Raw genomic sequence first — 15,369 nt, 5'->3', positions numbered from 1 at the left:
TTAAGGAAGTGGGAGGTTGCAAAAAGGCATATAAAAATAGGATTGTGTTCTATTTCTGTGTTTCACGCAATCTTTGACTATGCAGGGCTACATAGTGATCTGTCTGTCACCACACAACTTCGGCACTGCTGTGCCCGCCGACTGATTCCTGAACACCAGTGCTGTGACACTCCCCCGCACCCCCCCCCCCACCGTCTGAACGTACCCAGAACTTCTCAAGCTAAGACGCGGCAGTCCTAATGTATTCCACCTGAGGGAGAGTGAACAGGGGCTCAGGACTCAAGCTTTGAAACCACCTAGCCTCCCCCGGGATAAAATGAGTGGAAACAAGGCAGTTCTCTCAGACCTGTAAGGCCTGACCCATTTCTGGCACGTCCAGCCAGAGCCCCTCTGTACAGGGACACCAGTGGTAAAGCCCTGCAGGCAGTAGGGTCATGCCTGGTGTGGACTTTGGCTAGAAACAAGCCAAAGACATAAATATTGGCAGGGTGGAGATGATGCTTTTCCAGACTGGTCACGGGCCCCAGACCTTCGTCAGTTAGATGGCATTTTTATGGCTCATTTTAAAGCCTGGACTTGGAGTTCAGGGCAGAACTCGGCTTCCCGTCTCCTCCTCTCCAGGTACACACAGAGTGCTCACTTTGCTTCTGTGTCTAAGCAGTGTCGTCATCCCCACCCCGGGCAGTACTTTACAGCATAGGAACGCTGGCTCAGTTTAGTGCTCCGGCATCAACCACGTGCCGGGCGCTGTTCTGAGTGCTTTACATCCACCTCACCAGCAGCCCTGCGACAACAGCCCTGCTGTCGCCCCCAAGTTTTGGGTGTAGAAGCCAAGGCAACAAGGCAGTCACACAGGAATGCAGAGGGGGGCTGGGACTTCAACAAGGCAGTTTGGCTCGAGTGTTTTTTCTCAGCTGATAACGTAATTCTGGCTGTACAAGGTGCTCTCACGCTGTTTGAGCTGGACAGCAAACCTGTGAGCAAGGCAATACAGGTATATTATTCTTATTCCTATCGCTAGTTGGGAAATTAAAGCTCAGAAACTGTCTGAGTTCAGAACTCATGGTTTCAGCAGCAAAGCTGGAACAATTACTGGAGACTTCTCACCAGAGCCCACGGCAGGGCATTCTTCAAAGGGCTGGCAATAGCTCCTCCTCATCTGCCCTCAGGGTGACCGGGAGCCCCCCACGCAGACCTGCCCTCCAATTTCCACATGTTCTCACCCACCCCGGGAGCCAGAGGGTTCACCTGAGCAACTCTTCACGATGCCAGACCAGGCCTGATGTGAAGGAAGTAACGGATGCTCACTGGGGACTAGTCAGCCCTGCTCTGTCGTGGAAGGTGGAAGGATGCTGTGCCCTCCTGAGTCTTCCCTGGTCCCACTCAACTCAAGCTAATCACTCCTCCCTTCAAACTCCCCACTGTGCTTTGCATTTTCTTATTGTTATTTGTGTCATTCCCTTACTCAGCGGTGCCATTCCTGAGGACAGGGACAGGACCCCTTATCTCAGGACCCCTGTGCATCTGGCATGGTGCAAAGTGGTAGGCATGCGCTGCTCCAAGGGACCCCGCCTCCCCTGAGCTGTTCTGCATCATTTGATCTAGACTTTCAGGTACCCTCGCTGGTGAGCACTGTGAGAAAGGCTGGAAGCCGAGGAGATACATGCCCTAACGCATCCCGCCAAAAAGGAGGGACACGTGGCGGTGTTTCCAGATACTGGTACCCCAGCCTGCCCGCTTGCCTGTGAGTGATTTGCAGTGTTCCTTCTAGTGCTCTCTTCCTTGCTTCCTAGGAAATAATCGAATAAACTTAGTCACCCTGAGTGATAGAATTTCAGGGTTGGAAGGAGCCTTATTCTACAGCCAAACTGAGGCCAGGAAGGGGAAGCGACAGCCGCTGTCACCCACTGAAGGACGCAGCACCCCTGCCCCTGATACGCCGCCCCAGAGAGGGCCTCGCCTTGGCTGAAAATGTTTCCTCACCAGCCCAGAGATCCCCGTGCTTTGGGGTGGGTCGCAGCATCCAGGGCTGCTGTTCACGCCCAGATCCTGCTGGGAAGAGCACTCCCCACCCCAGGGCTCCCTCCGTGTACCCACCCCCCCCCCAGAGCAGCTCTGGTCCCCAAAACCTGTGGCTTGCCCCAGCGGGCCCTCGGGAGGGGCTCTCAACATAGTTTTAATATTTCATTTGTATGGTTACCTGAGATGATGCTATGATTGTTACTGATCAATAGATTTTATTTACTAGAGAAACATTCCAAAAGAGGGTTGATGGAGGGGCAATTAAAAATGGTCATTTGTATTTAAAAGCCTGGGAACCACTGACAGAATCTTTATGTCCCAAATTATTTCCTGAAGTTATTTCCCCAAATGGAATTTGGGGTCAGCAAGCCCTGGTGAAGGCATATGGGCAGTGGGGAAGGAGGAGAAATGTTGGGAGGATTTCCAGAAATCTTCATTTCACACCTGACCCAGGTGAGGGCAGTGGAAAGGAGAGGGGTGGTGAGAACCTCAAAGAAGCAGAAGGGCGGCGCTCCCAACCCTGGAGGCTTCAGTCACCCTGAAAGTTGGATTTCTTACTCAGCTGACTACAGCAAGGAAAACAAACATGGGCCCAACACTATCCCATGGGTCCAGGACCTAAAAGAAATAAAGTAATAACTATAGAATAAACAAAAGGAATTGCAGTTTGCCTTTGCATTTGTCTTAATGATTTTTCTCAGACTGTAACCTCAAGGGCGTCTTGGTATCCTCACCCCGAGCCTAGTGCCCTGCTCCACAGATAACCTGACCCCACCCAGCATCTGGTTCCGGGGCAGGTTCAGAATGACACCAGGTGGAATGCTTGAAAGCTGGTAAAGTGAGGAAAACAGGTGTCTGAACATATTTTTTATTTTTAATGTTACTTTTTAAATTAATTTATTTAATTTTATTTTTGGCTGTGTTGGGTCTTCGTTTCTGTGCGAGGGCTTTCTCTAGTTGTGGCGAGCGGGGGCCACTCTTCATCGCGGTGCGCGGGCCTCTCACTATCGTGGCCTCTCTTGTTGCGGAGCACAGGCTCCAGACGCGCAGGCTCAGTAGTTGTGGCTCACGGGCCTAGTTGCTCCGCGGCATGTGGGATCTTCCCAGATCAGGGCTCGAACCCGTGTCCCGTGCATTGGCAGGCAGATTCTCAACCACTGTGCCACCAGGGAAGCCCTGAACATATTTTTTAACCCATGACAATTCACTTCATTTCAAAAATTGTTCAGGACTACTTGGCCAAGCTCCAGTTTGTTGGTTTTGTAAAAGCCTCTTTCCCTGCAAATCAATCTGCGTGGGAAAGATCACCCTTCCGGGGGGTAAGCAGGAAGCCCCAGGAGGTGCCAGTCCACGAGTCTGGGTTGTGAGGTTCCACCACCACAGGGCCTGACGTGGCAGCCCTCTCTCTGGCTCCATGTTAACATGGGCTTGGGTGAGAAGTCTTTCTGGGGACAGCCTCAGTGTCTGTGGCAACAGGAGGGAGGCTGCCCTCTCCGGGGATGGGCTGCCCCAACAGACAGGCTGCCCCGGAGCCTGCGTGGACTCGCCTTGGGCGTCCTCTGGGAAGAAGGTCGTGAATGGTGAGGCGTGCGTCACCGTCCCTCCTATTTTGTGTCCTGCTGGGAAGCGAGTTTGTTCTTCGTGAGTCTGGTTCTGAAGTGTATTGGGACAATGGGAGTGGACTAGCTAGGCTCACCACACCCTTCCCCTAATCCCTTGTGACAAAAGGTGATTCCCTGGGTTGCGTGAAGGAGGGGTGAGTTCCCGAGTCCTAGGGACTGCAGAGACCAGAGGTGGAAAACAGGAGGCTCGTCCTACCCCTCGATGTACAGCCTAGGAAGTAAACAGACATGAAAGCGTCCCTTCCTGTCTTTCTGGGGCCGTCCTGGAGGGACTCCATCCCCCTCTGACTTCTCTTCACAGGCCTCGGGCATAGTTTCCACAGACCACGCCTAAGAAAACGTTCTCTGGGGTTAAAGGATCCTCCTCACATTTTACAACCTCTAATCTGATTGTTTAGTATCTGCTCTTTTAACTGTTTTTGTTAAAATGATGCATACCCAGACAAGACCAAAAAGTACAAGAATCATCTGAAATCCCACCATCCATAAGTGACAGCTTTAACCCTTTGATGACCACCCTCCATAAACACACGGCGTGCTCGTATGATTAGACATGACTGTGCTGCCCTGTGACCTGGTGTACGGTGTGCACAGGAGTCCTTCTTACTCCTCAAGTGGACACTGGTACTACTCACACCTAAAACAAGAAATGAATAATCCTGCTGTTCCTGGTGACAGTTTACATGCTTATAGTTCTTTGTAGTAAAAAGCAATTGTACCTCCTCGATCCCATGGAAACTTGGGGGCGGGAGGAGACCTCTGGGGGTTCCATCGCCCTTGTCTGTGTGCTCAGTTCTAATCACCCCTCATTATTAAGTTGTAAAGTGTAGTTCTTTACAGCTTAGAAAGCACCTTTACATTATTTTCATTGATCATCACAAAATGAGACGGTCATAAACGAGACAAGTAATCACAGTGTGATGACAGTGCATGTGGAAAGTCACGACTCCATGTGCGCAAGGCACCAACAGTCACAGCGGCGTTTACTGAGAAGCCACAGCGGCGTTTACTGAGAAGCCGCAGCGCCAGGCTCTGTGCAGGGGGCCTCACGTGGTCTCGGGATCCCCATCCTAGAGAGAACATGCCTGAGGGTCAGAGAAGTCAAGTAGACCGATTGCGTGTCCACAGTGGACCCTGGCAGGATTCTGATCCAGACGTTTCTGACTTGAGCATCCCCCCGGGCAGCACTCGACAAAACTCGGACCTGTGTGTCGTCTCCACTTCATAGATGAAGAAACCAAGGCCAGAGGTGAATGACTTGCCTCAAGTCCCAGAGCCAGGATTCTAACCATTTGCTTCTAAGCTGCTGCTTCCACTGCATGGGACCAGTCCCTTTCCTGTAACTAAAGGTGCTGGGTGGCAGAACCCTTCCCTCAAATCTCTGGAGAAGGGAGTTCTTGCTAACATCTTTCAGGGAATTCCCTGGCAGTCCAGTGGTTAGGACTCTGCAGTGGTCGGGGAACTAAGATCCTGCAAGCCGCGTGGCGTGGCCAAAGAAAAAAAACCAAAAAGATCTTTCAAAAATCCTTCCTGCTGCACTGAAACCTCTGTGCCTTCTTCAGAGGGAGCAAAGGTCAGCCTCTTGCACAGAGACCGAGCTTGCTGCCACACCCAGGCACGAGCCATGGAGCTCAGAGCAGGCCCAACCCATCCCTTCTTCGTGACTTTCTTGTGCTTTCAGCATAGGGCAGAGTTGTCTAACTCATCCACTCCTTTCGGAGAGGAGAGAGAGAGCGCGCATTTATTCTTGAGGATATGAAACGAGGGATGATGAAACAAAATGGAATGAGAAAAAAAAAATGGAATGAGATGCAGGGAAACCATTTAAATGCGGGGTGGGTGGAAGCACATACAAGGAATGAAACAGCATCTTTTTGACATGTAGGCAAAGGATTGGCTTGTGAAGGCAATGAGGCAATCAAAGTTAATATTTTCCTCTTTAAAGACAGCAATTTTTATTTATAAAGCACTCCTTGCTGGCACGAGCTCAAAGCATTTACTGAGTGCTGGATAATTACCCCTCCCAACAAACAATCTGGCAGGTAGGAAAAGAGAGATAATTATCCCTATTTACAGGTGGGGAGATGGAGCTACAACCAAAACCAGCTTCCGAGACCTGAAACCAGAAGGTGAGCCTCCTCATGGCACCTTCCACCCCTGCGTCCAGACGTCCTCCTGAGAAAGGACAGCCCACTTGCTGGCGGGGGCTCGTCGGGAACTACAGCTCCCAGCAGACACCGAGAGGGGACGGCTGTGCCCCTAGTGCCCGTTCCAGATTCCCAAATATGGAGAAGGACTGGGTTGGGGAAGAGGAACCGAATGTTCCCCCTTGAGAGAGGGAGAGAGGGGGAGGATGAGGTAAGTTCGGAATATTTAACTCTGTCACCTGAACGTCTGCCTGGGCTTTGAAACGCAGCAGCCACGGTCATGGCCTCAGTAAATCTTTCTAGAAGAGCTCACCTTGAAATCGGGCAGTTATCTCAGCAGAGCCCTGTTTTCTCCTAAGATTAGGTGTGTGCTGTTCTAGGAGGTCAGATACCCTTTCTCTGAGTCCGACCAGCTCAGAAAGTGATGTTGGCAGTGGCGGGAAAGGCATCCAAGTGGAGGACATCTCTGCTGCCACGGGAGCGACATTCCAGGGGCTGGGCTGGCAGCCGAGCCCAGGATGAGCGGGGAGGACAAGGGTTACTCTTTTCCTGCTGTGGAGGCTGCTGAGCCCGCCTGGTAGGAAAGGACTCTTTCCCGTTCTGTCTTCATTGTGTCAACAAACATTTCTAAAAGCACATCCACTCGAGGGCCTGGGCTGGATGCTGGGCAGGATACGCATCACCGAGACCAGATCTCTGTCCTCAGGACGCTTTCTACAGGGGAGGGCAGGCACATGAGGAAACGATGCCAGGCGGTGTGTTCTTTGTTTGTTTGTTTTTTGTTTTTTATTTTTGGCTGTGTTGGGTCTTCGTTGCTGCGCGCGGGCTTTCTCTAGTTGCAGCGAGCGGGGGCTACTCTTCGTTGCGGTGCGCGGGCTTCTCATTGCAGTGGCTTCTCTTGTGGAGCACGGGCTCTAGGTGCACGGACTTCAGTAGTTGTGGCACGTGGGCTCAGTAGTTGTGGTGCACGGGCTTAGTTGCTCTGCAGCATGTGGGATCTTCCCGGACCAGGGCTCGAACCCATGTCCCCTGCATTGGCAGGCGGATTCTTAACCACTGCGCCGCCAGGGAAGTCCCAGGTGGCATGTTATTTACACTGTTCATCCAGCATTGTTACCCACCACCCACCATGTGCCAGCCACTTGGAATCCGATGGGAAAGACAGAAAAAGCAAAGCTTCTGCTCTCACAGATTTACGTTCTGGTAGCCCTGGATGTCGGGGAGACGAGTCCTCCAAGCAGAGGGAACAGCAGGTGCAGGGCCTTGAGATGGACATGTACTTGGTGAGTGTGAGAGTGACCAGTGGGGCTGAGGGGCCGGATGAGGGCAAGAGCGGGAAGAAACAAGTAAGAGAACTGGGCCGGGTCGAGTCACGCCTTCAGAGCTGTCTAAGGATGAGACGCGTGCATTTCATCCCAATCCTAACAGAAGCTGTTGTTTTGGGGCAGTGGTTTGACGTCCGATGTACAGTGCCAGACTTCCAAAGGAGTTTGGAGCGGAGGGGAGAGGTGTCCCTGAGCTGGGTGGGCAGGGAAGGGGAGCAGGGTGGGGAGCTGAGCGTCACTGGGCAAACAGGAGGAGCTCCAGGAGCAAGGATGGCACCTGGCGTGTTCAGATCAGCAATCTGCCGCAGGTGTGGTCACGTGAGGGTAGCAGGTGGTGAGGTTGGAGGGGAGGAGATTTACAGTCTCCACGTCAGAAGGTTCTGGAGCACAGTAATGTGGACACTATTCACAGACTTCAGTGTCCAGTTGAGGACCTCCAGGTCTCCTCCAGGCGCCGACATCTTCCCCTGAAAGACTTGATGTCGAGTCCCACGTTGAAATTGAGGTTCCCAAGAGCACCGTTTACATCGTGAAAGGCGCCCCATCGAATGACACAAGCCGCAGGCGGAAGGTGCCCTCAGGGCCGGGCCGTGCGCAGCGGAGGTGCTGGGCCGCGTTCTGGGGGACGGAGCGCCGAGTAGCCGCCAGGTGACTCGCAGTGCTTAGCGGCTTCCTTCACCTCTCAGACGGAAGCCCCGCGAGCTGGCTGCAGAGCAGGAAGGGGAACGGGGTGCGGAGAACGGTGAGACAGGTGGAGGGGAGGACGGAAAAGAGAGGGATTGAAAGAGGAGGCCGGGGAGAAGCCCTGAGAGGGGAGTAAAGGGCGGTGGGGGGTGGCTGTGGTCTCGGGAGCGCTGCCCCGGGTCTAGAATCCCTCTCCTCCCATGGCTGTCTCGGTGCCACCGGTCTGCGGGCCTCAGGACGGCGGCTGGCTGCCCAGCCGAGCCACACTCCACTCCGGGGTCTGTCTCATGAAGACCCCGCCCCGGAGACAGTCAGCCTTAACGCCAGTTCCTGGACAGCAGGACAAGCTGTGCACCTACCTTAAGCGCCTCACCAGGGGTCTCGTCCTAAGTGTTCCCTTTCTACCTGAATTTGGGGGAACCATGGTGCCGTCCCAATAGGTCAAAGCAGAATAAACTGAAAGCGAAGGACACGCCCGGCCATGCGCTCTTCTTCCCCAGCCTCAGCAGGCAAACGGAAGCGGACTTGCCCGAACAGGGGGCTGCAGGCTGCTGTGCGTGAGGCGGCTTCCCCAGGGGGAGCGGTCATTTCACATTCTCGGCAATAGGAAGTGGTGGTCACACCAAGGCTCCGCAGCCGTCAGACACGGGAGGCCCAGCGGAGCCCACCGCGAGCCCAGACTCCAGCGGCGTCTCCTCCCCGGCCTCTCATCTGCCTCCAGCCCCCTGGTCGCTGCACGTGAGCAGGGCTGCCCTTTACTTCCGGCTGCACGCCCACTCAGGAACAGGGGAGCAGCCCGACCTCAGCGTGGCGGTCTCCGTGTGCGGCAGGAAGCCTCGCCCCCCTAAGCTGCCCTGCGCTGCACCACGGGCCCGCTGCTCCCGAACCCGGGCTCTAGTACGGGCTGCAGCTTTGGCGGGGGCCGAGGCCCCCGGCCGCCCTGGGCCCCCATCACCTCTGCCGGCAGTGGCCCGCATCACCTCCGGGACCCGCCCCGCCTGCCTTCCCAGCCCTGCTCTCACGCCCAGCTCCAGGCCGCTCTCCTGACCCACCCTGCTCTCCCCAGACCTGGGCCTCTGAGCGGCTTACTCCCTCCTCTTGGGGGCCCCTTCTCGCTTCCTGGACAGGCTCACCCCCAGAGTTCAGCACAGTTATCACCTCCTCTGGGAAGCTTCTCCTTGACCCCCCTTCTCAGGTAGATTCAGTGCCTCCCTGCCTGTGTTCTTGTAGGGCGTGTACTTGCCTGTATTGTAGCGGATGAGCCACTTGTTCACTTCAGGGAAGCCCCCTGTGAACAACTAACTCCTTTAGGGTAGAGAGCTGTGTATTTTACTTCTGTATTTCCAACTCCGAACCCAGGGAGGTGGTCGTGAATGTTTGTTGAATGAATGAGTAGCCAGGATCCCTCGGCCTAATGAGTCCCAAGGTCTCCTCCAGTGAGGTCCATTAAAGAAGTAAGGCAGGACCTGGGTTTTCTGGGCCAACTAACACTTCCCCTCCTGGAACCCTGGCTTCGCCGGCGCTCTCAGGGCCCCCTCTGCCTTCCCCGCTCCCACCCAGTCGTCACCCCCGCGTCATGCCACCCTCTGCCCTGAGGTTCCCCTTCAGGACTTGTTTGGCCAAGAAAATACGAGTGTCTTTCCGCATCACCAAGAAGAGGGCACCTGTGTCCATGGTTGTCAGCTTTCCTTTCCCCCTCCTCCTAGATCAGGAGCATGTTGGCTGCTGGCATCTGTCCCAGACTGTGTCGGATGGGGCCCCGTCCCCATCCATCCCAGCTCCCCACTGAAGCAGGGAGGGGCTACAAAACCTCAGCAACAGTCTAGAGGTGAGAAGTGAACTCAGTATGAAAAATAAGATTTGTGCAAGCAAAGCACAGAGGTTGAGATGATCAACATTTAAGGGGAGGGGAGGCTTGGTGGGACTCGGCTGGTCCTGTCCTGGAGAGCTCTTGCAGGTTGGGGAGCTGGGCTGGAAGGTCAAGGAAGTTAGGTGTCCACAGCAAGCGCTCCTTGATGTGCTCAAGGTTTTAATAGATTTCCACCGCGGGGTGTCTGCTTGGGGTCAGGGTTGGGGGTGAGTGCGAGACCCCGGGAAGCCCTTCCTGCTTTGGAATTCCACACTCAGGGCTGGCTGTGGACTTCCAGGGACCCGAGTTCCATTCATTGGAGCTATTTTTGGTCTGCAGTAAGTTAGCCTGGCTGCAGGGCTGGGAAAGCGCCACTGCTGAAGGAGGTGATTCACTGGGACAGGATGCCCTGAGGCCACGTTGTGAGCCCCTGGGATCCCAGAACAAGGGTCTCTAGTGTTTGGTATGCCCTGGGTTCAGGGGGTAATCTCTGCAGGGCCTTCAGCAGAGAGGGGGCAGGGAGGGCCCTCAGATGAAACGGCAGAGGCTTTTGAACTCCTTCTCCCATTCCTGACGTCAGCCCATGAGCCAGGTTTAACTGCACAAACTATCCTGCTGGGTGCTTATTAGTATCCCATTTGACTGAGGCTCAGAAAGGTTAAGAAACTTGCCTGAGGTTACCAGGTAGCAAATGCCAGAGCCAAAATTCTAACCCATAAATTTGACAGCAAAGCTACTGCACCACACCACTGCATGTTTGAGGGCCCCTCCCAGAGGGACAGAGTCAGTGAGTCCCGGGGAGGGAGGGGGATGGATGGAGGAGGACTGAGCTCTCGGTGCCCAGCGGTCACGCTGTGGCATCCTGCATTGTCCTTTCCTCCAACCCTTTCATTCCAGCAGGGCCAGCACTCAAAGGCTCTGCAGGAGGAGAGTTTGGACCTGAAGAGGTGTCCTGAGGTGGTGGACAGAGCCCTTGTCTGGGTCGGAGTGTCCAGGTTCTTTTTCTGGTTAATGCAGGACAAGTTACTTACCCTCTGATCCTCAGTTCCTTTATCAAGGAAAGGCAGTGGGATGGGCTAGAGGAATTAGGATGAGTAAATGCCCACTGTACTGACCTCACTAAGTTACAAAGACAAAACGGAACCCTGAATAAATAAGTCACCAAATATAGTCATGTTATAAAAATCCTAAGTTCTTATCTAGTTGACTCTCCAGCTCAAAATGTTTTGTAGCTATATTTTGGTGCTCAAATGGCTCAGCCCAAGTCGTGAGGCGTCCTAGGGTTCTCTGTGAGTCTCCCTGGCCACATCACCCAAGATCATCATCGAACTCTTGACCGGTTCCACTCTTGAGCAGCTGTCCACTTCTGACATGAACAGCCTCAATTCCACTTTCTGAAAAGTCAAAGAGCAGCTCTTTCTCCCCACTGGAACTTTGCAGAGTCCACGTTCGTAACTCAGAGTCCTTGGTCTGGTCACCCCCTTCAGTCCACGTCCAAAAGAGGCCATGGCTTGTTCACATTCTATCTTCACAGCTAACTCAGCGCATGGCACACAGCGGTGCTCAGCGAACTTTGATGGATACGTGAACTTTCCTCTGATTTCTCCCCCATCCCCACTGATTTTTTCATTGCCATGGAGATGGGGATATTTCTGACCTCATCCTTCGGGAATACCACAGAGATTAGCTAATTAATAAGGCGGGGAGGGCGAAGCTCTCCTGGCACTTAGTGTTTAACAGAAATGGCTGGGAGACAGTGGTGAAACCCCAGGGCCTTCCCAGAGCATCGTGAAGACACGCAGTGGGAGGCCTGACCCTTGATGTTCGTTGCTCTGGGACCCTCCTCTCTTCTCTTGGCAGGCATTCCCCCAGCGTCCATCCTGGAGGCTGACCCCCCTACCAACTCCCCTGGACAGTGCCCCTCCCTCGGGATTCTTCCTGCAGCTGTGCAACAGCTGGAGCCTTTGGAAGCCCTGCAGGGTCCAGAGGCCACAGTCACCTGCTGCTGAAGTCCCCCCCCGCCCCCCCACCTTCCCGTTTCCCAGATCAGGTGGGCGGGGGTGGGGGACACGGGTCCAAGGGTATGAAGAAGGGCAGTTTACTTGGCTTTCCCCCGTGATAGAAAAGTGGATTGGAATGGCCACTGGCAGTGAATAAACCAGAGCAAAAGACCCATGCCAGCTGGTGACCACTGGAAAAAAGCAGCAAATTCATGAATTACCCTATTTACACCGGAAATAAATTAATAGTTTGGACCTTTGCTTGATAGATTGTGCTGGAATTATAGGCCATTCATGAAGACACATGGGTGAAGCTGGTTTCCACCCCTCCTTACTCATTGACGGCTTTGGCACCAAACCCTAATGTTCCACTTCACCAAGCCTTGCTGGCATCCTGGGTAACTTCGGTGTCAAACAGACCAACTGTTTACAAACTGGGAATCGCAACCCATTAGTGTGTCATGAAACTGATTTGGAGGATTGTGACTAGATTTTTTTTTTTTTTTAAGAAACAGTATAGAAATAAAATATCAGAGTACTTCACATGTAGGAAGGGTAGTTTGGGGGTAAAACGTTTATTTCAATGACATGTATGTTATTATATGATAACATATACTAATAACATAATATTTCAGTAACATAATACATGTGTACTAGGTCATGACATCAAATACACTTTTTATTATGGACCATAATCAAAAGTTTAAAAGGGATAAGAGTACATATAAAGGAATACTATTCAGCCTTAAAAGGAAAGGAAAGTCTGACACAGGCTACAATGTGGATGAACCTCGAGGACATTGTGCTCAGGGAAATAAGCCAGTGACGAAAGGACTGATACTGTGAGACTCCATTTGTAAGAGGAGCATAAATAGTCACATTCATAGAGACAGAATGTACAGAGGTGGTTGCCAGGGTCCGGATGGGGGGCAGGGAGTGGGGAGTTCGTGTTCAGTGGGGACAGAGTTTCAGTTTTTTGTTTTTTGTTTTGTTTTATTATTTATTTATTTGGCTGCGCCGGGTCTTAGTTGCAGCAGGCGGGATCTTAGTTCTCTGACCAGAGTTCGAAGCCGGGCCCCCTGCATTGGGAGCGCAGAGCCTTAGCCACTGGACCACCAGGGAAGTCCCCAGAGTTTCACTTTTGATGATGACGTGTCCCGTGGACGCCAGCCGTGGCGGTAGCACGACACAGGGGAATGTGCTGGCACGCGATACACTCGTTGCTCTCAGTGCACTTCCAGTGATCATGAGGGTAGATTTTATGTTTTGTGTGTTTCACCACAATTTTTTAAGAAGCTACAGGGGAAGCCTCCCAGGTCCTCACTGTCAGTGACGTCACCCCCACTCACTTCCAGCTCCCTTTCTCTGGGGCCGTCCCCAGGAACCGTTCACCACCCACCCTCTGACCTCCGCCTCCTGCCTTTCCTGCTTCCTCCCCTTCTGAAACCCGCTGTGCCGACGCCCCCAGCTCACAGCATCATGTAAGCCCCTGGTCACCCAGCTCTTCTGGTCGGGCCACCTTCACTCCTTCCTGGTCTTCGTGAGGGCCCTGCCCTCCACTCATCCCCCGGAACTGCACCGAGAGTGAGGTGTCTGCATTTCAGTCTGATCTTCACGCTCCCTACTTGAAACCCGCAGTGGCTCTCTGTTGCTCTCGAGGGGAAGCCCTTAGCCGGGCAGACAGGCCAGCTGGACGCGGCTCCCGGCTAACCTGCACACCTGCCCCCCCCATCCTCCTTTAACTGTACTTGCAGTTCCCCAAGTTCGCCCGGCTTTCCTTTGCTTCTGAGTCTTGGCCTGGGGTCTTCCCCACCTCACTCGTGCTGCACAGGCCCAAGTCCTATCACTCGGGCCTGGGTTGGCACCCAGCCCCTCTGAGAAGTTTCCCTCTGCCCTCGTAAGGCCAGATCTGGGGCCCTTGAGTGAGTGAGGTCCTGAGCACTTTTGCCTGGTCGGATCAGAGCACGTATTGTGCTGCACAGCAGTTCCCTGTGTGAGTCTCCTCTCCTGACTGTCCTCTGTGCCTTCCTGAGGCCGGCGCTGCACCCGCTCCCTCACCGCGTCCCTGGGTCTGCCACACTGACTGCCCCACAGTGGACACTCTCTGAGGGGTGAGTGGGTAGGCACAGGAGGATGTTCGAATGTATGGATTTTCACAGGTTTTGAAATTCAAATCTGGGAATCAGTTTTGGTCAACACTTTCAGCTGGGAATACCTTTGATCAAGGTCTGAAGAATGATTTATCCAAATTAATAACAGTTGCTATATTTGTGTAACATTGAACATCCTATAGAACACTGTCATTTCTTTTTCTTATTTGACACAGTTAATAACTTAAGTAAGAAGGAAGGTCTTTGTCATCACACATGGCACGTGAGGAAGCTGTGGGTTGTCCAAGGTCAGCAGGTTAGTCAATGGCAAAGGCAGGACAAGGGCTCACATTCCTCCCACTCACTTCACCATGATCCCTTTAACTTTCAGAAATGAAAAGAATCAGAGTAATTAGTCCTAAAATCAGGACGTTTCAGAAAACAGGGAGTATACATTTTCTGGCTTTTATAGGGTCCTACTAAGGTCCCAGTTCACAGGTACTTAGTAAATATGAACTAGCTCCACTCTGGAAAAACCATCCCTGCTGTGCCTTGCTTTTTCTACATTTTCCAGAAAAAGAAACAAAACCAAGCCCCCTAAGGACTGATGTCCAACAACATACTGGGATTTTTTCCTTGTATTTGCTCTACATCTCTGTGTTGCAAAATCAAGCCCAGTTTCTTTTATTTGATTCTCAGCAGTGAGAATATTATTTATACCCCATCTGCATCCAAAAAGTTAGAAAAAAGAAAAGAGTTTATCACTCGTCCCCATAAAATAACCTCTTCCTCTGCCCTTCCTAGTCCAAGGTAAACAGTTCTAACTGCATTTTGCAAAGGATCTATTTTCCAGTCACTTTATTTTTTTCTTACACGGACCCTACCAATTGTTCCCAGTCTCTTTTTTACTTTTAAAGCCAACACTGGACATGGGTCACTAGTAAGATCTGGTTAAAGCCAAGAATAGGGCTTCCCTGGTGGCGCAGTGGTTGAGAGTCTGCCTGCCAATGCAGGGGACACGGGTTCGAGCCCTGGTCTGGGAAGATCCCACATGCCGCGGAGCAAATGGGCCCGTGAGCCACAATTACTGAGCCTGCGCGTCTGGAGCCTGTGCTCCGCAACAAGAGAGGCCGCGATAGTGAGAGGCCCGCGCACCGTGATGAATGGCCCCCGCTTGCCACAACTAGAGAAAGCCCTCGCATAGAAACGAAGACCCAACACAGCCATAAATAAATAAATTAATTTAAAAAAAAAAAAAAAAGCCAAGAATAGTGAGAGGATGACTTCAAGGACATTGGGCCATTTTAGAGCATCTCAGGCACACAAATCCAGCTGCTGTGTGCACAGGGCAAGTGCAGAAAGATCACCAAGGCTGCAGAAAGCCCTTCCTCCTCCTGCACATGCACCACGGCCACTCTCCCCTCTGTCTAGGTCAGTTAAGTACTGATAACTGTCTTTTGCAAAGTAAAAGTGACCAAAGCCTGAAGCTCTGATTTCAGGGACAGTGAGAAGGCCCTGGTCTATGTAATCACAAGTCCTGGAGTTTTCAGAATTATCCTGACTTCAAAAAAACCATTAAATGATCCTAGAAGTTGCAACATTTCTATTTCCAAATTATACCTAAGAAGAA

Source organism: Eubalaena glacialis, chromosome 11 (genome assembly GCF_028564815.1).
Source record: "Eubalaena glacialis isolate mEubGla1 chromosome 11, mEubGla1.1.hap2.+ XY, whole genome shotgun sequence".
In the NCBI taxonomy this organism is placed as follows: domain Eukaryota; kingdom Metazoa; phylum Chordata; class Mammalia; order Artiodactyla; family Balaenidae; genus Eubalaena; species Eubalaena glacialis.
Note: the sequence above shows the minus strand (reverse complement) of the source record.